The sequence below is a fragment of the Anolis sagrei genome, chromosome 1, assembly GCF_037176765.1.
Source record: "Anolis sagrei isolate rAnoSag1 chromosome 1, rAnoSag1.mat, whole genome shotgun sequence".
In the NCBI taxonomy this organism is placed as follows: domain Eukaryota; kingdom Metazoa; phylum Chordata; class Lepidosauria; order Squamata; family Dactyloidae; genus Anolis; species Anolis sagrei.
In genome coordinates, this window is record NC_090021.1 from 335654812 (window position 1) to 335682275 (window position 27464).

Sequence of the window (27464 nt, forward strand, 5' to 3'; positions counted from 1 at the left end):
TATTTGTCGATAAATCGCACAGTTCTAGACACTTGGGATGTGTCCGAAGATAAGAAACAATACAACAGTCAGCATAGTGATCTTGTTTGTTGTGTATTCATCTTGTGTTTCAAACAACAACAATAACAACAACAATTTTATTTCTTGCCCGCCTCTCCCCACGGCTTGAGGCAGATCACAGCATAATCAAAAACACACAATTCCTATAAATTTTTTGCAAACATACATATTAAAATGCAGTTCCATAAAAGATATGCAACAAAACATTTCTGTAAAATACACATTAATCAGTGTAGGAGTTAATACAGCCACGGAAGCAATAAATAAATAAATAGCCACTTCCCCATGTACGATTCCTTTGTTTTGTTTTTTGTTTTTGTTTTTTAATATAATTTTTATTGCATTATAATGTGAATACATTGAAAGTGGGGGAATAATTGTGGAGGAGATAGGAAAGTAGGAAATAATAATAAGGAAGAGATGGTCAGTGAAGGGGAAAGGGAGAGAAAGAGAAAAAAGAAAAAATATCCAGAAAAAATCAAAGAGTCCAGTCAAAAATAAAAAAATAAAAAAAATAAAAAATCAAAAATCAAATATCAAAATAATAGTGAAAGTAAAAATAAAAATAAAAAATATGGGTGGACTTCCATCTGTTCTTTGAAGATCTTCTATGTTTGTTTAAAAAACAAGGTGTAAAGTTAAAAAAGAGATAGTGAGAGCCGGGTAAAAGAAAACAGGCTTTCATTCTCAATATTTCAGACTGCATTCCTGTGACACAGTTATTTATCTTCTGACTTGTTACGTATCAAGAAATGACTTCTATTTTTTGTTGTTTAAGATAATTTTTCACTGAGTCCCAGTTTGTTTGTTTTTTCGGTTTTCCTTCGTTCGGCGTTAGCCAGTATGTTAACTCATCCATATTCATTATTTCAAGTATCTTGCTTTGCCATTCTTCTATTTGTGGTATTTTTTTCTACCTCCAGTTCTTGGCATAGACAATTCTGGCTGCAGTGATTAGGTAATTGAAAATAATGTCTTTATTTTTGTCTCCTATAATATCAAACATTCCCAGCAAGAAGAACTCTGGTTCCTTTCTCATTTTTATGTCAAGTATCTTTTGAATATCAGTATGTATTATTTTCCAATATTTCTTAGCTTTTGGGCAAGACCACCACATGTGAAAGAAGGATCCTGTGTGCTGTTCGCATTTCCAACATCTGTCCGATGAATTTTTGTGGAATTTTGAAATCTTTTGTGGCGTAATATACCATCTATGTATCATTTTTAGTTGGTTTTCTTTCAAGTTATAGGAGTAGGTGTATTTCATTTTCTGATTCCATACCCTCTCCCATTGATCTTAGCGAATTGGATGTCCTATGTTTTGTGCCCATTTAATCATAGTTTCTTTTATTTGCTCAGTTTCTGTTGTCCACTCTAATAATTTTTTATAAATTTTTGTAATTATTTTATTATTTGTCATCATAATAGTGTCCCAGAAACCTTCTTTAGCCCCAAAGTTTAATTCTTTGTCAGTCTTATAGCAGTCCCGGATTTGCCTATAATTTAGCCATGATAGGGTAGTAAAAATTTCTTTAATCTCGTTTTCGTCTTTCAATTCATATTTCCCATTCTCTTTCCTCAATAAATCCTCATATGTTGGCCAGGTCTCCCAGCCTAGCTCTCTCCTGTGAAAAGTCTCCAGAGGTGACAGCCAAAGTGGTGTGTTATTGTAAAATCTTCTTTTATATTTTTCCCATATTTTAATTAGTCCCGCTCTAATATAGTGGTTGGTGAAGTTTTTTTCAATTTTAATTTTATCATACCACACCCATGTACGATTCTTTTGGAGGGTGCATCTACACTATAGAGGTAATGCAATTCAGCACCACTTTAATTGCTGTGTCTTGGTGCTATTGAATCAGGGGAGTTGTCATTTTGAGAGGTCTTGAGCCTTCTCTGACAAAGAGTGCTGGTGCCTTGACAACCTACAACTTCTAGGATTCCCTTGCAGTGAGTGATGGCAATTAAGGTGGAATTAAACTGCAATAATTCTAGCCTGGGATACACGTGGGTGTGAGTGTAGAAGCTGCTGACACAACCATGGAAGCAAAAGAAAGCCAGTACAATCATTTTAAAGGGTGCATCTAGACAGTAGTTCTCAACCTGTGGTTCCCCAGATGTTTTGGCCTTCAACTCCCAGAAATCCTAACAGCTCGTAAACTGGCTGGGATTTCGGGGATTTGTAGACCAAAACACCCAGGGACCCACAGGTTGAGAACCACTGATCTAGACTGTAGAGTTAATGTAGTTTGACACCACTTTAACTGCCATAATCCAGTGCCATGGAATCCCAGAACCTGTAGTTTCACAACGACTTGAGCCTTCTCTGCCAAAGAGTGCTGGTGTCTCACCAAACTACAACTCCCATGATTCCATAGTGTTGAGCCATGGTAGTTCAAATAGTATCAAACTGCGTTAATGCTACAGCAGTGGTTCTCAACCTTCCTAATGCCGTGACCCCTTAGTACAGGTTCTCACCTTGTGGTGACCCCCAACCATAACGTTATTTTCGTTGCTACTTCTTTAATTTTGCTACTGTTATGAATAGTAATGTAAATATCTGATATGCAAGATGCATTTTCATTCACTGGACCAAATTTGGCACAAATACCCGATATGCCCAAATTTGAACACTGGTGGGGTTTGGGGGGGGGGGGGATTGATTTTGTCATTTGGGAATGTTGGAGTTACTGGGATTTATAGTTCACCTAAAATCAAAGAGCCTTTCGAACTCCACCAATGATGGAATTGAATCAAACTTGGCACACAGAATTCCCATGACCAAGAGAAATACTGGGAGAGTCTGGTGGACACTGAACTTGAGTTTTTGGAGTTGTAGTTCACCTACATCCATAGAACACTGTGGACTCAAACAGTGATGGATCTGGATCAAACTTGGCGCAGATAATCAATATGCCCAAATGTGAACACTGGTAGAGTTTGGAGAAAATAGACCTTGCCATTTGGAACTTGTAGTTGCTGGGATTCATAGTTCACCCACATTGAAATAGCATTCTGAACCCCACCAATGATAGAATTGGACCAAACTTTCCACGCAGAACACCCATGACAAAGAGAACATACTATGTTTTCTGATGGTCTTTGGTGACCCCTCTGACACCCCCTCGCGACCCCCACAGGGGTCCCGACCCCCAGGTTGAGAACCATTGTGCTACAGTGTAGATGCACTCAGAGAATGTCTTGACCACACTCTGGTATTGCTTGGCTCATGTGTCCTAGGTTCACCTCTGAAATGTTGGAGGAAATGAACTAAACTAGACGCATTTCAGCACAACTTTGGCTTTTCCTTTTTCTCCTGGAAACCCTTGAAAAGGAGAACAAGCAGAGTTGGACAAAATTACATTTTAAGATGACTATTCCTGGAATCTTCCAGCTGGAACTGTGGTCCAAAAAGCAACATTTTCATATTTTGGATGCAACCTCTGAAACTTAAGGTCAAACCCTTAACCATGAGAATTTCCCCTTCGTACCTTCGTTCCTTCCTTCGTTCCTTCCTTCGTTCTTTCCTTCCTTCACCAGAATTACATCGGGCAAAAGAGTCCTGCTGGCCTGACCAGCTTCCCCCCAGCTATCGTATTAACACTCCTCTATTCCCAAGTTACTTTTGTTTCTTCTAAGTGTGTCACGGCTTTGCAATATACACGGAGCTTGATGATAAAATCTCATCAAGGCCTGCTAAAAGATCTCCTTTATCTGTTTCGATTGCCTTGATTAGACTGATTAGGGAAACACTGGAGAATTGCATGTGATGGGGATTAAATAATGCAATTAGCTTTAATAATTTCACTAAAAAAGTGGAATTACCCTGGAACAAAGGGAAGAAAGGAGGTGGGGGGACGTGCTCTCTGCATACTGCTTTGGAGATAAGTCACAATTCCTTCTCCTTTCCCTTCCCCCTTCCCTTCCCTACTCCCTCTTCCTTTGCAAGCTTGGCATTTTAGTAGCTTGTTGACAATACATAAAGAACAAATGATCTACAAAGTTTGGTATAATTGGGTGTTCCAGTTGAATGCGATATTGGTAACATTTAACCAGAGGCAGACCTTGGTGAGAGAACCAGGGTGCACCATACTGAATAACTGATGCACTTTGATACCTCTTTAACTGCCAAGGCTTGTTGTTGTTGTTGTTGTTGTTTTTATTCCCCTCCACCTCTTTCTCCTACTGCTCATCCTCTTCCTCCTCTTTTTCCTCAGTTTCTCCTCCTCTTCTTATTCCTCCTCTTTTTTCTTCTTCCTCCTCTCCTCTTCCTCCTCCTCCTCCTCATTTTACATAGGCAGAATTTTCTATTAGAGTCTATATTTGCATCTACACTGTAGAATGATTGCAGTTAGATAACACTTTAATTGCATGGCTCAATGCTGTGGAACTATGTGTTGTGTTGTTCATTCGTTCAGTTGTCTCCGACTCTTTGTGACCTCATGGACCAGCTCACGCCAGAGCTCCCTGTCGGCCATCACCACCCCCAGCTCCTTCAAGTTCAGTCCAGTCACTTCAAAGATGCCATATATCCCTCTTGCCCTTGGTCGGCCCCTCTTCCTTTTGCCTTTCACTTTCCCCAGCATCATTGTCTTCTCTAGGCTTTGCTGTCTCCTCATGATGTGGCCAAAGTACTTCAACTTTGTCTCTAGTATCTTTCCCTCCAGTGAGCAGCCGGGCTTTATTTCCTGGAGGATGGACTGGTTGGATCTTCTCGCAGTCCAGGGCACTCTCAGAACTTTCCTCCAGCACCACAGCTCAAAAGCATCGATCTTCCTTCGCTCAGCCTTCCCTAAGGTCCAGCTCTCACATCCGTAGGTGACTACAGGGAATACCATGGCTTTGACTAGGCAATGGATCTTTGTTGCCAGTCTGATGTCTCTACTCTTTACTATTTTATCGAGACTGGACATTGCTCTCCTCCCAAGAAGGAAGCGTCTCCTGATTTCCTGGCCGCAGTCTGCATCTGCAGTCATCTTTGCGCCTAGAAATACAAAGTCTGTCACGGCCTCTACATTTTCTCCCTCTATTTTCCAATTGTCAAAAACTGTGGAACTATAACTTTTTAAAAATTTTAATTGAAAACAAAATAACATATTTGAACAGATAATAAATATCTATAGTAAGCTTGCATGACGATAACATATTTCTATATTACGTATTCACATTCTTTACAGATTCGTTCGTATTACATTTTTTATTCCCCCCCCTTCTCCCACCATCCTTTCCTATCCCTCCCACAACTTTTCTCTATATATCTTTATTTTTAACCATGAACACAACTTTTTTAATCTTTGTACAATATCAATGCTGGCTTCCCCTTCTTCTATCAATTTCATATAAGTTGTCCATTTCATAGAATCATAGAATCAAAGAGTTGGAAGAGACCTCCTGGGCCATCCAGTCCAACCCCATTCTGCCAAGAAGCAGGAATATTGCATTCAAATCACCCCTGACAGATGGCCATCCAGCCTCTGCTTAAAAGCTTCCAAAGAAGGAGCCTCCACCACACTCTGGGGCAGAGAGTTCCACTGCTGAACGGCTCTCACAGTCAGGAAGTTCTTCCTCATGTTCAGATGGAATCTCCTCTCTTGTAGTTTGAAGCCATTGTTCCGCGTCCTAGTCTCCAGGGAAGCAGAAAACAAGCTTGCTCCCTCCTCCCTGTGGCTTCCTCTCACATATTTATACATGGCTATCATATCTCCTCTCAGCCTTCTCTTCTTCAGGCTAAACATGCCCAGCTCCTTAAGCCGCTCCTTGTAGGGCTTTCTCTTTAATTTCTTCTGTTTTGTCCTCCTGTGAACCTTCTTGGGTTATACTTGCAATAATATCTAATTGGACTTGCTGTGGAACTATAAAAGTTATAGTTTTGCAAGGTATTTAATCTTTTCTGCCAAAGAGTGTTGGTGCCTCCCCAAACTATACCCATAATTGCCACAGCCATTCAAGTGGTGCCAAACTACATTAACTTTACACCGTAGATGTGTTCTCAGAGTGACATGGTGGTTAGAGCATTGGATGATGACTCTGAAGACCATCCATGAAAAGTTCCAGGGTGAGTCACACACTCTCAGCCCACGAAAACATTGTGATAGGCTTACCTGAAAGTTGCCATAAATTGGAAATGACTTAAGGCTTGGTTATCTCTTTGGACTCCAGATTTCACAGTGTGGTCAAGATGTAATGCTAATGAGAACATTAAAACTAGCATATGTTAGAGCAGTTTGTTTTGTTCTTGAACCTTCTGATACATCATTTCCTCACCTTATTGCTGAATTAAATGAGCATATGCTTCTTTTCCACTTTGAACTCACTTTGCAACAACTGAACACAGCTGAGGATGAAAGAGGAAATGGGAGGAGAAAGGAACCAGGACATTTTAAATGCAGCCAAAACAAGTGGGACAGCAGAGAATGTACTCGGGTTGCCTACCAAATCAGGACAGTTTGATGATCCATGACTCTGGTGCATGAAATAGTCATGCTACTCGGAGTATTCCGGCTGTTATCATTCAAAAATGGCATTCCCAAGATGTCTGTAACATAGTAATCTGCTTCACTTGCTTGTCCTTAGAAAACCTTAATCATAAAGTGGAATACAGTGGTCCCTTGGTATTTCCTGGGATGTGGTTCCAGGATCCTGGTGGATACCAAACTTCATGGATTCTCAAGCCTTGTTATATCCATTGACATAGTAACATGGCAAAATCAAGGTTTGCTTTTGGGGTATGTTTTTGAAAAATTTTCAAGCCGTGGATGCTTGAATAGCTGGATTATTTTATTTATCGTGTCATCCGCAACCATACCATTGTATTACATTTCTAACAGATCAAAACAAACAAACAGATAAGAAAAACCCCCACAAATTTTGCAAACTTGGTAGCTGATTAAATGTCCTTTGACCAGTATCTGGCCACTTGGAGTGGCTCTGGTGTTGCCGCAAGGAGGTCCTCCATTGTGCATGTGGCAGGGCTCAGGTTGCATTGCAGCAAGTGGTCAGTGGTTTGCTCTTCTCCGCACTCGCATGTTGTGGATTCCACTTTGTAGCCCCATTTCTTAAGATTGGCTCTGCATATCGTGGTGCCAGAGCGCAGTCTGTTCAGCACCTTCCAAGTCGCCCAGTCTTCTGTGTGCCCAGGGGGGAGTCTCTCATCTGGTATCACACACGGATTGAGGTGCTGGGTTTGAGTCTGCCACTTTTGAACTCTCGCTTGCTGAGGTGTTCCAGCGAGTGTCTCTGTAGATCTTAGAAAACTATTTCTAGATTTAAGTCACTGACGTACTGGCTGATACCCAAACAGAGGATGAGCTGGAGATGTCTCCGCCTTGGTCCTTTCACTATTGGCTGCAACTTCCCAGCGGATGTCAGGTGGTGTAATACCGGCTAAGCAGTGTAATTTCTCCAGTGGTGTAGGGCGCAGGCACCCTGTGATAATGTGGCATGTCTCATTAAGAGTCACATCCACTATTTTAGAGTGTGGTGAAATGTGTTCCACACTGGGCATGCATACTCAGCAGCAGAGTAGCATAGCGCAAGGGCAGATGTCTTCACTGTATCTGGTTGTGATCCCCAGGTTGTGCCAGTCAGCTTTTGTATGATATTGTTTCTAGCACCCACTTTTTGTTTGATGTTCAGGGAGTGCTTCTTGTAGGTCAGAGAACAATCCAGAGTGACTCCCAGGTATTTGGGTGCGCTGCAATGCGCCAGTGGGATTCCTTCCCAGGTAATCCTCAGAGCTCGGGATGCTTGTCTATTCAGAGCTCGGGATGCCTGTCTGAATAGCTGGATACCAAGGGCCAACCTTTTATCCTAGGAACACAATTGCTACAAGCAGGTGGATAACATTTTGGAGTGCGAACAAATCTGATTTGACTTATTACCCTCATTCCATCCATCCAACCTACATGTCTGCGTTTATTCATTTGAGTGCTTTCCTCAACTCTGGTAAGAAGGGCCCATTTTTGAGTGGGAAATGTTTCCTTGAAGATCAAACCTTCTAGGACAATAGCTACAATGGCAACTAAAGAGGAAGTCGTATTATAGTTTGGAAGCAAAGGGCGCTGTGTTATTGTTCCATTTCTCCGAGGAGCCCAAACTGGCTGGTATATACATTCCTCTTCTGATCTGGGCATATCTCAAGATCTTGTTTACTATAGCGAAGTGCTAATTGGGTGACTTCAAAGCCTTTTAGCTGAAAAATCATTATCAGCAAATAGCATTAACCATTTCACAAAGTGCCTTGTTTTTCTCCACCTGGAATATCATATTTGTCGGGAGAGATGGAGGGGAAAAGGCATAACCGATCGGAACAATTTCAATCCAGGCCCACACTTTAGAAGTACAGCGTAACTCTGATTTAATATCATTACTCAAAGCTGTTTATAGTGTCTGAAACAATAGTGGGAGATGGATTTCTGTTCCTTTACTGGTTGTATTAACTCTTATCCCCAAATGTAACCCACACACTCAGAGAGGCCAAAATCCTACATAAATAGCTGCAAGGGAAGTTACTATTCTGTTTGCATTACACAATTCCTATACTGGACAGCACTGTGACCCACAGATACCACTGTGTGCTAAGTGTCACATCTTTTAACAGGCCAAAAACTTTAACACAGGAAAAGGTTAGAGAGCCGGGCCAAAGATAGCAAAATTAATTTCAGCAAGGAGAATGGATGGTACAACACTTAGGAAATAAAAATGAAATGTAATACAATATACTACTACTACTACTACTAATAATAATAATAATAATAATAATAAAATGATATTATAATTATATATTTTATGGGTTGTAGGTTTTTTTGGGCTATATGGCCATGGTCTAGAGGCATTTTCTCCTGACATTTTGCCTGCATCTATGGCAAGCATCCTCAGAGGTAGTGAGGTCACCTCACTACCTCTAAGGATGCTTGCCATAGATGCAGGCGAAACGTCAGGAGAAAATGCCTCTAGACCATGGCTATATAGCCCGAAAAAACCTACAACAACCCAGTGATTCCGACCATGAAAGCCTTCGACAATACATATATATTTTATATTACATGTAATATTACTAATAATATTACAATATAATGGTATAGTACAATATAGTAATATATAATACTGATATTGTACTATGCTTATAATACAAGGTGAGACAGCATAACTTCCTTTTTAAAAATGCGCGCCATTCAATCGGTTGAAGACGTAGCGGAGCGCTAGTGGTCTCATTCGAGAAGAGTGAGTATAAAGTTTTGGGTTGTTGTAGGTTTTTTCGGGCTATATGGCCATGTTCTAGAGGCATTGCTCCTGACGTTTCACCTGCATCTATGGCAAGCATCCTCAGAGGTAGTGAGGTCTGTTGGAACTAGGAAAAAGGGTTTATATATCTGTGGAATGACCAGGGTGAGACAAAGGACTTTTGTCTGCTGGAGCTAAGTGTGAATGTTTCAACTGATCACCTTGATTAGCATTTGATTGTCTGGCAGTACCTGGAGCAATCTTTGTTGAGAGGTGATTAGATGTCCTTGTTTGGCCGGATTATAATATGAAAAAAAACATGAATGAATTCTTATGCACACTGCACATAAAGTTTTGTCCTGACACAGTTCAGTCGCCATCATGTGTTGGAACAGTGAGGAGCGTGCTTTTGCCGTTGAGGTTTACTTTTCGAGCGGATTTGGAGTGGTCGGCCCACTCTCCAGATTTGGCTCCTTGTGATTTTTTTCTATGGGTTTTTTTGAAATCTCGTATTTATGTGAACTGTCCAAGGACCCTACAAGATTTGAAGACCAACGTCCAGGAAGAAATTTCCAACATAATGCCTGCTATGCTGGCAAGAGTCATAACAAACGCCAGAAATTGGTTTACTCAGTGTATGGAGAATGGAGAATGGGGGACGTCACCTACCTCACCTTATCTTCAAAACTACGTAAAACAAAACATTAGGTATGCACCTACATTATGTATAAAAAATTCTAATTCATTCAATGGGTTTGATTAGGTTTTGAAAAAAGGAAGTTATGCTGCCTCACCCTGTATAATATATTATATATCTTGTAAGCCGCTCCGAGTCCCCTTTGAGGTGAGAAAGGTGGCATATAAATGTGACAAACAAACAAACAAACAAACAAACAAATAAATAAATATGCACAGATATACAAGAGTTATCCAGAAAGTAAGGTTACAAGGCATGTAGCTCTCACGGGGAATTTTTTTTTTTTGGGAGGGGTTGAAAATGTTTTGGGGGGGGGTTGAAACCTGCCTCCTAGCTCATGCTGAGGCAAAGAGCACAGCAGGGGGCAGAGCAGCCTTCAATAGCCTGCAGCTCCGCCCTTGTCAACCACCTCCACCAAGTCTGGCCTCCTTAATGAGAGCATTCAGCACACACCCCAACTTGGTTGCTTCACTACATTGGCTATTGCTGCAAGTGACAGTGTGAATAAATTGTCGATATTTACTTGAGATAGTGCTTGCAGTTCTGGAGGGACTCTTAATTTTTTAGCATGGGGATTTGGTTAACCAGTTAAAATTCATGCGTAAACCAGGTTTTTTTTAATCTGAAAATTTTCGGGAGAACAACCCCCCCCCCCCCCACCGGCTATAGGCCCGATCACTGCCATGTAGTGGGAAGCCAGTAGAAGTGAACGAGCAATGCCAGTCATCAGTAGCTCATTGACTGGTATTGTGGTGAATGTTAGAGATGAGCGTCCTCATTCTGTTTCCCCCCAAGTGCGAAGTGCACACTGTAATACGCTACCTAAATACTAAGGGCATGAACCCTGCTGCGATTCATTGCGAAATCATTTCTGTTTATGGAGACGACGTAATGTCAAGACAGCATGTAACAAAATGGGTATGAAATATATTATGAGACCACGAAGAAACTTCACAAAGTCATCCAAAACAAACATTGTGCGATGCTGACGGCAGGAGTCTGTCTCCTTCATGACAATGAGCATCTGCACACCACTCATGCAACACAAGAGTTGTTGACTTCATTTGCTTGTGATGTTTTAAGCTACCCTTCTCACAGCCCCGATCTCACACCCAGTGGCTATCATCTGTTCACTAAGCCATTGATTGAGGTTTTGGGTTTTAGCCTGCCACTTTTGGACTCTTGCTTGCTGAAGTGTTCCAGCACGTGTCTACAGTACAACCCATGCATTCATGGGACCGGTACCGGCAGTTTCACCTACCTTCATCTGATAAAATATGTAATTTCTAGGAATTTTTAGGTCCTCCAGGATATTCAAAGTATTCTTTCATCAAAAGTTTCACCTCCAGAACTGGAGGACCTACAAACATCTAGCAAAGTTCATTCATTACAATAGGGTTTCCTATTATCACGTTTTCTGTTCCCATGGTAAGTTCAGGAAGGTATCATCCATGGCTATGGGGAATGGACTATATAGATCAGGCACGGAAAAACTTTGGCCATTCAGGTATTTTGGACTTCCACTTCCACCATTCCTAACAGCCTCAGGCCCTTTCCTTTTCCCCCTCAGCCATTTAAGCAGCTGAGGGGGAAAAGGAAAGGGCCTGAGGCTGTTAGGAATTGTGGGAGTTGAAGCCCAAAACACCTGAAGGGCCAAAGTTTGCCCATACCTGGTATAGATTAACAGCCCTGAGCAGGTCCAGAGCAGGAAACCAGAGCAGGTCCTTCTCAGTTTTGGCCCCAAGACTTTTGTATTCACTGGCCAAAGAAACTGATGGAAGCTCACCCTTACAGAGTCAGTTCTTTTAAAAACAAAGGCTGTTAGAAAACCATATACCCAAGCTTTTTTTAAATAATGAGAACATCTTTTAAACATCTCTCAATAATCCCATTTTAAATGGTATTTAACGAGGCTTCCCTACTGTGACTGTGTCGGCATTACGAGGAGTGGTTGTAGTTACTAATGTAATTGCTTTCGTTCAGAGCTCATTAAGAATATTTTTACATACATGAAACCTACAGGGCTTGGCCAGATGGAGACGAAATCAATTACAGAAGTGATAATGATATTTATTTCGTCTTCTAAAAAATGTTTCTGGATATCTAGGTTTAAAAATAGTTCCTGTTTTGCAGTTGCGAGGGTCCATATTTTGCATGCAGGAGACACGATGTCTCAATGGCTTTAAGCACAGGAACTAAATGGAACACTTACGTTCAGGAGCAGAACAACCAATTCAATTAGGAGCTGTTCTTACTCGTATTGAGGTGGAATCTCTTGTCTTGTAGTCTGAATCAATTGCTCTGAGTCTCCGGAGCAGCAGAAAACAAGCTTCTCAATGTGACATCTTTTCAAATATTCAAACATTGGCTATATTATCCTCTCTTCACGTTCTCTTCTCCAAGCTTCTCCAAGTACACAACTCCCTAAGCTTTTCCTCATAGGGATCCATGGCTTCCAGGCCTTTCACTATTTTGCTTTCCCCTCTCATTGTGATGAGGTGGTAGCATCCTTCTTGAATTGTAGTGCTCAGAACTGGACACAATATTATTTCAGGTGAAGTGTCCCCAAAGCAAAAGAGAGTGTTCTGTTGCGCACTGGGTCTGAACAAATTGTCTTTATTCTATAGGACATAAACTTTAAACCCAGTGGGAAGCCAGGGTGCCTCGAAGAGAGGTTCTTAGGGAATTCCTGAAGTAATGGTCTTTGGAGTCTTTAATGGTACAACAAAGTCTTTATTAAGGAACAAATAACGAATCTTCAAACAACACTTCAAGGTTTTCTTATTCTAGCCTTTAAGAGACTGGCACTGACTTGGATTAACTGTACTTTCTCAGCATGAGGAAGAACCCTTTATAATCTCTCCCAGGCTGTCTGTTATCTGGGCCTCGCTGGTCTGGGTCTTACTACCGATCCCAAATGCATCTGGACATCGAGTAAACCTACCAGCCAAGGCTTGATGATACTTCAGCTGGAATTCAGTGGTTCTGTAATGCTGTCCCAGGGCTGTTTTCCCCTCTGGTGCTGTGAGGCTGAGCTCTCAGCCAGAGCCTTTGGGATCTTTTCCTTCTGTTCCTATTTCCCTGGATGATCCCCGGATGATCCCCGGATGATTCCTGGATGATCCCCGGATGATTCTGAGGAACGAGCTGTCTGCGTCCTATACATCCTACGGGATGAGCTGTCTGCGTCCTATAGACTAGCTTCTTTGTGTGTGACTGACTAAAAATGGTTCCCTTCTCTTCTGAAAACCCAAAAAGGGGTGGAACTAAGGAACCTAATGATGATGGACAGGTGGCCTGCCCTATAAGTGCAAACTTTAACAGGAAGCCACCCTTCTGCAAAATCCCAAGCCTTGGGCTGTAAACAAACACTTAATACAAAGCAAATAAAATGGGAGCTTCTGGTACAGCTGTACCTGCACAGAGAGTAATACTATTATTTTCCTTGATACAGACATCTGACAGAGGCTGGACGACCATCTGTTTGGAGTGCCTGGATTGTGTCTTTCTATGACAGAACTGCTGTCCTATCTGTTGTTGTATGTCAGCCTGGTCAGCCTGTGATTGTATGTGATGTTCATGTTGAGTGTTCCTGAAGATGGGCCTGGAGATGATGGTTTGCTTTGGCCTGAGTTAAGTTCAGAAGAGATGCCTGAGCTGTTTCAGGAATATTCCCAAGGCCACATTCCTGGGAGAGACCTTTCACTGCTTTTCTCAGAGCAACTGCCTGAAAATGATCCTGAGATTGATTTGCCAGGTGCAGGAGTTAATGATGAGGGCAAAGGTAGTGAAATCTCAGACAGAAATCAATGTTTTAGTAAACAGAGGCAGAGCTTTCAGACACTGAGGCGATACCTTCATCTACAGCAAAAGAAAGATAACAAATTGTTATCTAGTAGGAAAGTCAAGAAGTATGCTTTCTTGTTAGTTTTGGGTTCTGGATTATAATGATTCATGGGAGTGAATTGTCTCAGTTGAGGCAACATCATTAATTTAACACGGTCTTGGTTTCAAGTGCTCTGAGTTTCATGCACCATGTTTTTGCCAAGTTTAAGTTTTGCCTATGGGATTTTCCTACTGTTTTGTTTCATGGTTCCAAGTGCCTTTCTTCATGGATTTCTATATATTCATGGAACCTGTTCCTCTTTGAAGCTTATTAACTATTTTGTATTTTTATTGTTTTGCTATTTTTTACTGCTTTGCCTACATGTATTCTACAATAAACTGCTTGCTGATTGTACCAAGCTGGTGTGGTGTTTAAGGTTAGAGGTGTTCCTGCTCTGGTGTATGGCATCTGTTTTAACTTTTTTGCCATAGGGCTTTCTCCAGGCATTTTTCTTCCTGGGGATCAAGGCTTGGAAAAGTTACTTTGAGGAAGAATACAACCACCAGAAAACTGCCAGCTAGCAAGAACTCCATTTGGACTACACAACTGCCTTTGTTGTGTGCCTTAAAATCATTTCCAACTTGTGTCGATCCTCCATTCTTTACAATGAGACCTTCCTCTCTATAACACTGCTACAATTGCTTCATCTTCAATACAGACCACAGTGGAATAGATTTGTTCCAAACACTGCCATGCTAACAGCACACAACATTTAGGGGCTGAATGCACGGCAGGAACCTATCACGACACTCCTTGGTGGTTACATCGAAAGAAATATGTTATTTAGTGGAGTATGGTCAATTTAGCAGTGGTCCCCTCTTTGCGTATGTGTACACATGCACATTGTGCCTAAAGCTCTGGAAATGTCAAGGTGGAAGGGTTTCGGAGAACACTCCCATAGGTTTTGTTAGATGAGCTTCTCACCTTTCCTGGGCTTCATTTCCTTTTGGGGTTCTGATATTGAAATTTGTGCAGATCTGTACAAGATTGTGAGTTGTATCCAGTTGGAATTATATCAGAGGAATGTCTGCTTCCCTTAAAGGTACAGCACAACATGCCCAAAGCAGAGCCAGATCTAGAGGCCGCTTTGGCCTCCTAAATATCTGGAGGGCAACAACCTGCCCATCTTGAGAGATGAGCTTTGAAGTTGTCATTCTCAGGGTGCAGAATCACCAGTTTAATTGCTGTGTCTCAGTTCTGTGGAATCCTGGGAGTTGTAGGTAGGCTTCCAAGATCTTTAGCCTTCTCTGCCAAAGAGTGCTAGTGTCTCACCAAACTGCAACTCCAAGGATTGCATTGCATTTGGCCATGGTAGTTAAATTGGTGTCAAGCTGAAATAATTCTACAATGTAGATGCACCTGTAGTTCACATTTCACTTTCTTCCAACCTAACTCCCTGAGTGTAAATAATCAAAGAGTGTGTTATGCCACATAAGCCTGCACATCATACAGACCTTAGCCAATGTATTCCAGTGATGTTCTGACTGCAAAGTCTCATCAAAATAGAAAACTGGCAGTTCACAGCTCAATTTTTTCTAATTTTCAAAATCTGATTTGATCATGCATTTCTCCCAAAATATGAACCCAAGCAAGAGAATGATAAATACCCTATAAAGAAATACTGATTTAAACTAATGCGAATACTTTAACATATTAATATAATGCCACATTATGGCCAGCTTTCAGAAAAAGTTGAACATAGAGTCATGCTGGAATTCTGGGAGAGGGGTTCTTTCAGATAGAAAAATAGCATTTTTTTATTAGCCATGTATTGTCGAAGGCATTCATGGCTGGAATCACTGGGAATAATCTGTATATGCAAATACAGGGATTCAGAAATCTGCTAAAATCTGAAATCCCAAACTCTTCTGGTCCCAAGCAATTTAGAGAAAGGATACACAACCTGTCTATTCCTCTGGAGTTCATAGGATGGTTCATTTGTTCTTCTCCGAAGACAGTCTATGACACCAAATCAGGCCAGTTACATGCCCTTGGCTTCATTGGCAAGCTGAATAGCTCAGGTCACCCTATTCCCATTGCTTCAGACCTTGCCTGCTGAGCCTTGCCTGGCCGATATTCAATAGCTGAGACTTTCACTTTCATTTAACTCATTCCTTTTCAACAGAGAGATACATGTTGGAACGACCTGCCAGAAGATCTCCGACAGCTAAATGAGCTGTCGGAATATAAAAACCATGCAAAGCCCTATTTCTTTGGGCAGGCCTACCCAGCCAGTTTTAAGCATGAATTTTAAACGCGTGTCTTGTGCCTTAATCTTGTGTGTTGTGTATTTCATATGCATTTTATAGAAATACATTTTAATATGTGTGTTTATAGAATTTTTGCAATGTTTGTGTGGGTTGATTGTGCTGTGATCCATCTTGAGCCACAAGGAGAGGCAGGTAAGAAATACAATTATTATTATTATTATTATTATTATTATTATTATTATTAACACAACAAGATGAGTCCACAGCAAACAAGATCACTCTGCTGGCTGTTGTATTGGATCACACATCTATTATTATTATTATTATTATTATTATTATTATTATTATTATTAGAAACACAACAAGATGAGTCCACAGCAAACAAGATCACTCTGCTGGCTGTTGTATTGGATCACACATCTATTATTATTATTATTATTATTATTATTATTATTATTATTATTAGAAACACAACAAGATGAGTCCACAGCAAACAAGATCACTCTGCTGGCTGTTGTATTGGATAACACATCTATTATTATTATTACTATTATTATTATTATTATTATTATTATTATTATTAGAAACACAACAAGATGAGTCCACAGCAAACAAGATCACTCTGCTGGCTGTTGTATTGGATCACACATCTATTATTATTATTATTATTATTATTATTATTATTATTATTAGAAACACAACAAGATGAGTCCACAGCAAACAAGATCACTCTGCTGGCTGTTGTATTGGATCACACATCTATTATTATTATTATTATTATTATTATTATTATTATTATTAGAAACACAACAAGATGAGTCCACAGCAAACAAGATCACTCTGCTGGCTGTTGTATTGGATCACACATCTATTATTATTATTATTATTATTATTATTATTATTATTATTAGAAACACAACAAGATGAGTCCACAGCAAACAAGATCACTCTGTTGGCTGTTGTATTGGATCACACGTCGGACACTTCCCAGGTGTCTAGGACTGTGTGATGTATCAGCGAATAACACGTGAAGACCCCAGCCTTTTGCAGCTGACAGATGGTAATTTTTGTCAGTGCCAGTTGTGTTTAAGTGCAGGCCAAGGTCTTTAGGCACTGCACCCAGTGTGCCGATCACCACTGGGACCACCCTGACTGGCTTGTGCTAGAGGCTTTGCAGTTAGATCTTTAAATCCTTGTATCATGTCAGCTTTTCCAGTTGTTTCTCTTCTATCCTGCTGTCTCCTGGGACTGCAACATCGGCAATTAATATTTTGTTTTTTAACACAATTGTCAGTCTTTATTTGGAAGTCCCGAGTATTTATTTATTTACAGTATTTATATTTCGTCCTTCTCAGCCTGCAGGGGACTCAGGGCAGATTACCATGCACATATACATGACAAATGTTCAATGCCATTTAGACATACAACATATATAGACAAACATAGAGGCAATTTAACATTCCAGCTTTTCCAGCTTCATGAGGGTATGCTCAATTCCGGCCACAGAGGGAGCTGCCGCTTCATTATCCACTTGTGACACCCAGTCCTTGATGGAGTACTTCCTCATTCTTACGCACACTGCTTGAAGGTTTTATGCTGTCCTAAATTAGTTAAATTAGCCTCCCTGCATAAAGTGGAACCTAAATTTCCTACTTGACAGATGCAACTGCCTTTTGGGGTGCCTAGGTCAACAGCAAGCTAGACTATTAATGGTGTGGAGCTTACTCTGACCCGGATTGGCTTTGAACTCATGACCTCTCGGTCAGCAGTGATTTAATGAAGCTGGCTACTAACTAGCCACGCCACAGCTCAGCCTGAGTTGTTGTTGTTGTTGTTGTTGTTGTTGTTGTTGTTATTATTAAGCCAAGTAGTTTCAGAAGATTAAGAGGGAACATCATAGTGGCCCCCACATGTCATGGAATCATAGAAGTTATGAGTTTGAAGAGATGCCATGAAGAAGAAGAAGAAGAAGAAGAAGAAGAAGAAGAAGAACAACAACAACAACACCTTGGATTAACTCAATTCAATTTAATCTTTTTGTAAAAAAAATTAAAATAAATAGAAATGTTGGCAGCTTCTTTATTTATTTATTATTTATTTATTTATTTCTTGCATTTATTGACCGCCCCTCTCAGCCCGAGGGCGACTCGGGGCGGTGAACAACAACAAAGAAGACAGTATACAGTGGATCACGACGATACAAACCAGACAGATACAACACAACATATACTTATACTAAAAATCCGCTTCGTCGAGTCCTGGGGTCATAGCCGAGGTTCGTAGTCCTAGTTCATTCCAAGTCATTCAAATACACTCAGTTGAAGGCCTGCTCGAAGAGCCATGTTTTCAGGCCCCTACGAAAGGCCAACAAGGAGGGCGCCTGTCTAACTTCAGCAGGGAGGGTGTTCCACAGCCGGGGGGCCACCACCGAGAAGGCCCGCTCCCTCGTCCCCGCCAGACGTGCCTGTGAGGCAGGCGGGACCGAGAGAAGGGCCTCCCCGGATGATCTCAAGGCCCTCGTGGGCTCGTAGGCCGAGATGCGGTCTGCAAGGTATTTTGGGCCGGAACCGTTTAGGGCTTTGTAGGATAACACCAGCACCTTAAATTGGGCCCGGTAGCAGATCGGCAGCCAGTGGAGTTGGGACAGCAGAGGCGTTGTATGCTCTCTGCGTCCAGCTCCCGTTAACAACATGGCTGCCGCGCGCTGGACTAGCTGAAGCTTCCGGGCCGTCTTCAAGGGCAGCCCCACGTAGAGAGCGTTGCAGTAGTCGAGGCGGGATGTGACCAAAGCGTGTACCACCGTGGCCAAATCAGACTTCCCAAGATACGGGCGCAGCTGGCGCACGAGCCTAAGCTGTGCAAATGCTCCCCTGGTCACCGCTGAAACCTGAGGCTCCAGGCTCAGCGATGAGTCCAGGGTCACACCCAAGCTGCGAACCTGCGCCTTCAAGGGGAGTGCGACCCCGTCCAGCACAGGCTGTAACCCTATACCCTGTTCGGCCTTGCGACTGACCAGGAGTACCTCTGTCTTGTCTGGATTTAATTTCAGTTTGTTCGCCCTCATCCAGACCATTACAGCGGCCAGGCACCGGTTCAGGACTTCTTTAACGTTCATACTACAATCCAGAACACATCCACTGATACTGGATGACATCAGTGTGGAGTACTTGCAGAAAGTCACTTTGTCCTGAGGACTGAATAGGAATCTCAAGGATGGGTTAGACTATTCTTTCATGGAACACAATACTGTACAACCCCCTGTATGCACAGGACCATCACTCATGGTTTCATTTAACCTTATCCAACAAAATAAGTCCCATCTAACATTTTCTATTGCCCCCCAGAGTTACTCTATGATACTTGTGTCAAATTCAAGATCTGCGGCCTGAATGCCATTTTATGTGGCTTTCCAGATGCTGGACAGCTACTCCTGTATTCCTCCTCATGAGACATCATGACTAGAGTCGATAGGATTTGTGATACAGAAACATCTGGAAAACTGCTGTTTGTTTAGTCGGAAGCATGAGGTTTGAATTTGGATACAAGACCTGCAGATATGATGCCTGACTTTAAAATGTCCTTTAACCTTTCCCTAACCTCAGAGCCACAAGTGCTGTTGGGTTGTCATTCCCATATGGTGGATAATGAAAAGTAATCTTGGAGTCCTCATGGACAACAAGTTAAACATTAGCCAACAATGTCATGCGGCGGCAGAAAAAGCCAATGGGATTTTGGCCAGCATCAATAGGAGTCTAGTGTCTAGATCCAGGGAAGCCATGCTACCCCTCTATTCTGCCTTGGTCAGACCACACCTGGAATCACACTGAGTCTAGTTCTGGGCACCACAATTGAAGGGAGATGTTGACTCTAAGCTGGAATGTGTCCAGAGGAGGGCAACTCAAAGGATCAAGGGTCTGGAGAACAAACCCTATGAGGAGCGGCTTAAAGAGCTGGGCATGTTTAGCCTGCAGAAGAGAAGGCTGAGAGGAGACATGATGAGGGCCATGTATCAAGATGTGAGGGGAAATCATAGGGAGAAGGGACCAACCTTGTTTTCTGCTGCCCTGGAGACTAGGACATGATATGATGGCTTCAAAGTACAGAAAAGGAGATTCCACCTGAACATGAGGAAGAACCTCCTACCTGTGAGAGCTGTTCAGCAGTAGAACTCTCTACCCTGGAGGCTCCTTCTATGGAGGCTTTTAAACAGAAAGCTGGATGGCCATCTGTCAGGGGTGCTTTGAATGCAATTATCCTGCTTCGTAGCAGAATGCGGTTGGACTGGGTGGCCCACAAGGTCTCTTCCAACTCTATGATTCTAATAGGAATTTGGGAATTCAAATTGGATAAAAAAACTATTATTATTAAGTTTATTTATGTCTTGCCTTTTTTCTCCATAAGGAGAGAAACTAAAGATCGCTGATACAGAAGTTAGCTTTCTGTATCCACAGATTCTCCATCTATGTTTTCAATGGCCCTTTAAAGGCAAAAATAAAGCTGAAAATGGGTTTAACACCCCTCCTCTATTGTATTCTTAGAGCAGAAGTTCACCGTTATCTGTGATTACATGGATCCACAAAAAGTTTGGGAATATGTTCTATGTGGATATAGGGGGTCATACTGTACCATACAAAACAACAGCTTCGTTGTGCAGCAACGTCACATTTTGCAACCAGAAATGCACCCACACTCTGCATTTCTATCAATTCATTTTTCAATTCTTGGTTTGTTTCCCGTGCCACCATTCCTGCACCCAGAGTCTTCTTTTCAAGCTCAGATTCTTTTCCTTAAGCATGGTCTCTCATACTTGCATAACAGGACCAGATATATTGTATTCAGTAATGTGTGTGTGAGAGAGAATGTGAATCAGAGATGGCGAAAGGGGGTGTCATGGAGTGGAACGGAACAGTCAACACTGAAATGGGACTCGGGTGAGCATTTGCAGTTTCTCCGGCATGTATAAAATATTTCCCACTAACCATTCGTACGGCAGCTTCTGTACCTCCTTTATGCTCAAGCGTAACAGGATATTGTTAAGGGAAAGTAATTTTGTCTCCAAGGGGAAAGACATGGAGAGTTTCTACAACTGAATGGCCAGTGGGATGCATGACTATTCTCTATTCTCCTCATCAGTTCCCATGTCTCTCAAATAGAAAACAATAAACAGCTTGTTGATATATAATAAAATGAGCTTTTTGAAAGCCCAGATCCAAAACTATATCTCCATAGATCAAAATGTTTTAGGACATGTACAAAGTGACCTAGAAGGCAAATTGGTTCAGTTTCAGTTGGAAGAGGACAGAGGCAAATGTGTCCTCTGGCCAGTCCAGCCCCCGTGAGTGCATTTAATAGAATAATAGAATAATAGAGGTGGAAGAGACCACATGGGCCATTCAACCCCCTGCCATGAAGGAAAAGCTCAATTTCAGCTTGTTTTTCTGAAAATTAATGCGATCAAGAGGGCAGTGATAGTTGGGCGCTGAATATACTCCAGGTCTTAATACTTTGAGCTGTCCAAAGTGCTGAACCTTAGCCCTGGAATGGGTTCGAGATCTTGGAGAGCTCTGTCTAACTCCACTTAAATATACATTCCTAGTTGAAAGGCATAAATCCTTTCTAGAAAAGACATTTTCTTTCAGCATTAAATTTTGAACTCTTCCATGAAGCCAGTCATGCCGGCCACATGACCTTGGAGGTGTCTATGGACAACTCTGGCTCTTAGGCTTAGAAATGGAGATGAGCACCACACCCCAGAGTCAGACATGACTGGACTTAATGTCAGGGGACTACCTTTACCTTTACCTTTATGAAGCCAAGATGACTAAACTCAGGCTGTATCATGAGAAGGCAGGACTCATTAAAAAAGACAAAAAGGCTTCAGAAGGTAGAAGACAATAGGAAAAGAAGAAGATCACATCCAGATGGATTGCAATTTAAGTGGAATAATAGCCCTCAATCAAGGAAACTGTGGCTGCCCTGAGCCTGCAAGACCTGATAAATGGTTGTGGATGATAGGGGAATTTAGAGGTTTCTCATTCATGGGGTTACCGTAGGCCGAAGGTAATGTTATGGCAGATCACAACAACCTCCTGGTCTATTTCCAGATTAGTTTAAAATGATAATTATGGCATACAGATGAATTGAAAGCCCAAATCTCTTAATTTGAGCCTGTCTAACCCTTGCGATCATTGAAGGAGGGTTTTCTCATTGTGCCAGGACCAGGAGAAAGGAGATTCCATCTGAACATGAGGAAGAGCTTCCTGACTGTGAGAGGTGTTCAGCAGTGGAACTCTCTGCCCCAGAGAGTGGTGGAGGTGCCTTCTTTGGAGGCTTTTAAACAGAGACTGGATGGCCATCTGTCAGGGGTGCTTTGAATGCAATATTCCTGCTTCTTGGCAGGGAATTGGACTGGATGGCCCATGAGGTCTCTTCCAACTCTATGATTCTATGATTCTATGACCACTCCAAGCTCAGATGATGATGAAGATACAGGGGGAAGATTTCATGGTGGTGGCCCCTTGGTTATGGAACTCACTCCTATGGGAAGCTAAATTGCCCCTTTCTGACCTTTCCTCGGGCAAAGACCTTTCTGTTTAACCGACCTCCAGCTGCTTGAGAAAACAATTGTGCTTATTTATTTGTCGTGTCAGGGCAACCAGTCAATTATATTACATTTTTAACAGAACAAAGCAAACAAACAGACAAAATACAAAATGTGTGAGTTTGGTAGTTGATTAAATGTCCTTTGACCAGTATCTGGCCACTTGGAGTGCCTCTGGTGTTGTTGCAAGAAGGTCCTCCATTGTGCATGTGGCATTGCAGCAGGTGGTCAGTGGTTTACTCCTCTCCACACTCGCATGTCGAGGATTCCACTTTGTAGCCCCATTTCTGAAGGTTGGCTCTGCATCTCGTGGTGCCAGAGTGCAGTCTGTTCTGCACCTTCCAAGTCGCCCAGTCCTCTGTGTGCCCAGTGGGGAGTCCCTCATTTGGTATCAGCCATGGATTGAGGTGCTGGGTTTGAGCCCGCCACTTTTGGACTCTTGCTTGCTGAGGTGTTCCAGCGAGTGTCTCTGTAGATCTTAGAAAAATATTTCTAGTTTTAAGTCGTTGACGTGCTGGCTGATACCCAAACAGGGGGTGGGATGTCTCTGCCTTGGTCTTTTCACTCTTGGCTGCTACTTCCCGGCAGATGTCAGGTGGTGCAATACCGGCTAAGCAGTGTAATTTCTCCAGTGGTGTAGGGCGTAGGCACCCCGTGATAATGCGGCATGTCTCATTAAGAGCCACATCCACTATTTTAGTGTGGTGAGATGTGTTCCACACTGGGCATGCATACTCAGCAGCAGAGTAGCATAGCGCAAGGGCAGATGTCTTCACTGTATCTGGTTGTGATCCCCAGGTTGTGCCAGTCAGCTTTCGTATGATATTGTTTCTAGCACCCACTTTTTGCTTGATGTTCAGGCAGTGCTTCTTGTAGGTCAGAGCACAGTCCAGAGTGAGACAATTGTGCTGGGGAAAATGGAAGGAAAAAGGAAGAGGGGCTGACCAAGGACACGATGGGTAGATGGCATCCTTGAAGTGACTGGATTGACCTTGAAGGAGCTGTGGGTGGTGATGGCTGACAGGGAGCTCTGGCTGGGCTGCTCCCATGAGGTCATGAAGAGTCGGAAACGACTGAATGAATGAACAACAACCAGTTGCTAACTGATCGGGGCAGAGGGAATGCAGTGGGTGTGCCACTATTAGTATGTGGTCTACATTTTATGCTTTTAAAAATGGTTTTCTTTTAAAATATTGATTATTTATTTCTTTTTTAAAAATCCCTTTTTTATTGTGTCACTTCAGGTCATCTCCAACATTTGATAATTCTACAGCAATCCAATGATGGGAATTTCCTAAAAGATTTCTCCAGAAGAAGCCTGCCATGATCTTCCACTGAGGCTGAGAGTGTGTGACTTGCTCAAGGTTGCTCAGTGAGTATCCAAGTCTGAGAGAAGAATCGAACTCTGGCCTCAAGTTCAACACCCAGACTACTACACCTAGCTGAATCTCCTTGGACTTTCCTGGCATGATTTCTTCAGAAGTGGTCACCATGCTCTTCCTCTGAGGCTGAGAGTGTGTGACTAGCTCAAGGCCAATCAGTGAAGCAGCTTCTATTCTGAGATGGAATTTGAAGGCTGGTCCTAGTCTAAAATGCAAGCCAGCACTACACATAGTTTTAGCGATTTAACACATATGAATACCCCATATATATACAGTCAGTCCTTTTCTATTTTGGGTTTCACTTTTGTTGATTGGATTAATATGTCCTCTTCACATCCTCCAACATATCTCTATGGACAACTTCTAGAGGATCTAGATTACTAGAGAGATGATCCCTTGGGTTAAACAGAATTAGCACTTTAAAGGCTGAGAGGAGGCTGTTGAAGCTGTTTGCAATTTATAATGTAGATTTCAAAGTATGTATGTATGTATGTATGTATGTATGTATGTTTAAAATGCAGTAGCTATGTGCCGAGTGTAATGTATTCCTGTGTGGAAAGAGTTAACTGAACCATGGAGGGAATGGCACTCCTAGAGAGGTCATAAATCAAGTGTATAGAACAAATGGACACAGTGTAGTGCCATGCATCATTCTGGAATGCAAGAGGTGTGGACTAGTACTGATAACAGTTAGTGTATTTGCAATGTTACGATCCGACGGTAAAGAAGCAAGTTTACAATGTGCTGAGTGTTATTTAGCTTCTAATGTATATAGGTGTAAAATAAACTAGTTTATAGCCTAAAGTGGCTGTGATTGATCTGTTCCTGCCTTGCTGTGCTGCCGATGCCACTGAGAGAGACATAATGAAGGCCATGGATAAATATGTGAGGGGAGGAGGGAGCAAGTTTGTTTTCTGCTTCTCTGGAGACTAGGACATGGAATAATGGCTTCAAACTACAGGAAAGAAGATTCCACCTGAACATGAGGAAGAACTTCCTGACTACGAGAACTGTTCAGTAGTGAAACTCTCTGCCCCAGAGTGTGGTGGAGGCTCCTTCTATGGAGGCTTTTAAGCAGAGGCTGGATGGCCATCTGCTGGGGGTGCTTTGAATTCGCTTTTCCTTCTTCTTGGCAGAATGGGGTTGGACTGGATGGCCCATGAGGTCTCTTCCAGTTCAATGATTCTACTCTCCTGGCTTAGGCATCCTTAGGGTGCATCTACACTGTAGAATAAATGCAGTTTGATGCCACTTTATCATGGCTCCGTTCTATGGATCCCTGGGAGTTATAGTTTTTCAAGGTCTAATATTTTCTGCCCAAGATAGCTGGTGCTTCACCAAACTACAACTCCCAGGATTCCATTGCCTTTAGTCAAGTTAAAGTGGTGTGAAACTGCATTGATTCTATGCAATCTACCTCATTAATAACAATTGCCATCTTGACCACACAAAGATGATGCTTGGCCACACACCTCCTAGTTTTCATCTCTGAACTATTGATGGGCACGGATCTATGGGAAGGCCTTGTGTAATTGCGCTCCATATTAAAAGTTGCGAGGCTTTTGGATTCAGCCCGAATGGCTCCTTTTCGGTGGATTGTATTTAAATTAGAAGGTTGAAACCAAACTGATTTCCCTTTCAACACTCACCCCACCTCCTTTTGAACTGGGTTGAATGAACATATTATTTTGACCTTTCCCTCTTTCCCCTTTTTAATTTACCAAGGCAATGCACTGCCTTGATATTATAGCATGCCCCCAAATCAATGAAATATTCTGAATTTCCTATTCATTAAGCCCCTAAAACAGTATGTGTAAATTCTTCCGCTTTAATTACACACCTCAGGGATGTACAAGCCAAAAAAAGGCAAGTCAGTCAGACAAAAAGCCAGATCTCTGCCAAAAGAAAGAGGGAAGAAACCCATTGAACTGGTAAACATTTATTTTCAGATGGGAAGTCTGCTATTAATTCATATAGTGACTTCCCCAGCCAGAATAATGAGCCACGCTGAGCAAACCAAACATTAACAGTCGCAAAGATGTGCTCTTGGAAACGGGCCATGGTTTTTAGGGTATGTCCAGACCAGCGTTGGAATTATTATTATATTCTTTTCCTCCAGAGATTTGGAGGTCAAAGATGCTCAAGTTATTCTCTGAAATTGCCAAATGCTTGATGCATGTTCACTAAAGCACACTCAGCACTTCACATGCACTGGGTTTTGGGGCAAGGGAACACCGTAAACGTGGAAAAAATACAAATAATAAAAATGCTTAAAAAAAACTCTCATAGACTCACATACTGCAGTTCAGTGCAGTTAAACTGGATTATATGAGGCTATACTGACCCCATAATGCAGTTAAAACTGCATCAAATGGCAGTATAAATGGGCCCCAGGAATCTTTAGGTCAGTGTTTCTCAACCTTCCTAATGAACAATAAATGAGAATTGGGCTTCACCTACGGACCCACCGACAGAACACCAACCTTGGAGGACCATCATCCTCAGACTACGAGGGATCGCCTAAGTAAGTAAGTAAGTAAGTAAGTAAAGTAAGTAAGTAATGCTATGCTCCCTTAAAACAGTTCCTCATGTTGTGTTGACCCCCAACCATAAAAATTATTTTATTGCTATTTCATAACTGTTATGTTGCTACTGTTATGAATCGTATTGTAAATATCTGATATGCAGGATGTATTTTCCTTCACTGGACCAAATTAGGCACAAATATCCGATACACCCAAGTTTGAATACTGATGGAGTTGGGAGGAGATTGATTTTGTCATTTGGGAGTTGTAGTTGCTGGGATTTATAGTTCACCTACAATCAAAGAGCGTTCTGAACTCCACCAAAAATGAAATTGAACCAAACTTGGCACACAGAACTGGAAAGGTTTGGAGGGCATTGACCTTGAGTTTTGGAGTTGTAGTTCACCTGCATCCAGAGAGCACTATGGACTCAAACAATGATGGATCTGACCAAACACGAGACAAATACTCAATATGTCCAAATATGAACACTTAAAATAGATATTGAGATTTGGGAGTTGTAGTTGCTGGGATTTATAGTTCACCTACAATCAAAGAACATTCTGAACACCAGTGATTGGAATTGCTCCAATCTTGGCACAGAGAACTCCCATGACTAATACTGGAAGGGTCTAGTGGGCATTGCCTTTGAGTTTTGGAGTGTTAGTTCACCTACATCCAGAGAGCAGGAGGAGGGCTTTTGGTGGGAGGATTCGATGTCTGTTTCCAAAAAGGAAGAGAAGGACAGGCAGAGGGATCTTCAGTCTTCTCTGCTAAAGGGGTTCCTAAGACCATCAGAAATATGTGTTTCCCGATGGTCTTTGGTGGCCCCTCTGAACCCCTCCCTCATGATCCCCCAGGTTGAGAAATACTGTCTTAGA

General features: G+C 42.0%; 1 long non-coding RNA gene across 1 annotated transcript in view; it reads left to right on the forward strand.

Moving 5' to 3' along the window:
• LOC132761126 (uncharacterized) overlaps positions 1–24850 on the forward strand; it is a 72971-nt gene extending 48121 nt beyond the window's left edge. The window contains exon 3 of the long non-coding RNA XR_009629930.2: positions 23921–24850. This is a non-coding gene — a long non-coding RNA (uncharacterized lncRNA). The remainder of the gene's footprint in view (positions 1–23920) is intronic.
• Positions 24851–27464: the final 2614 nt, after the last annotated feature.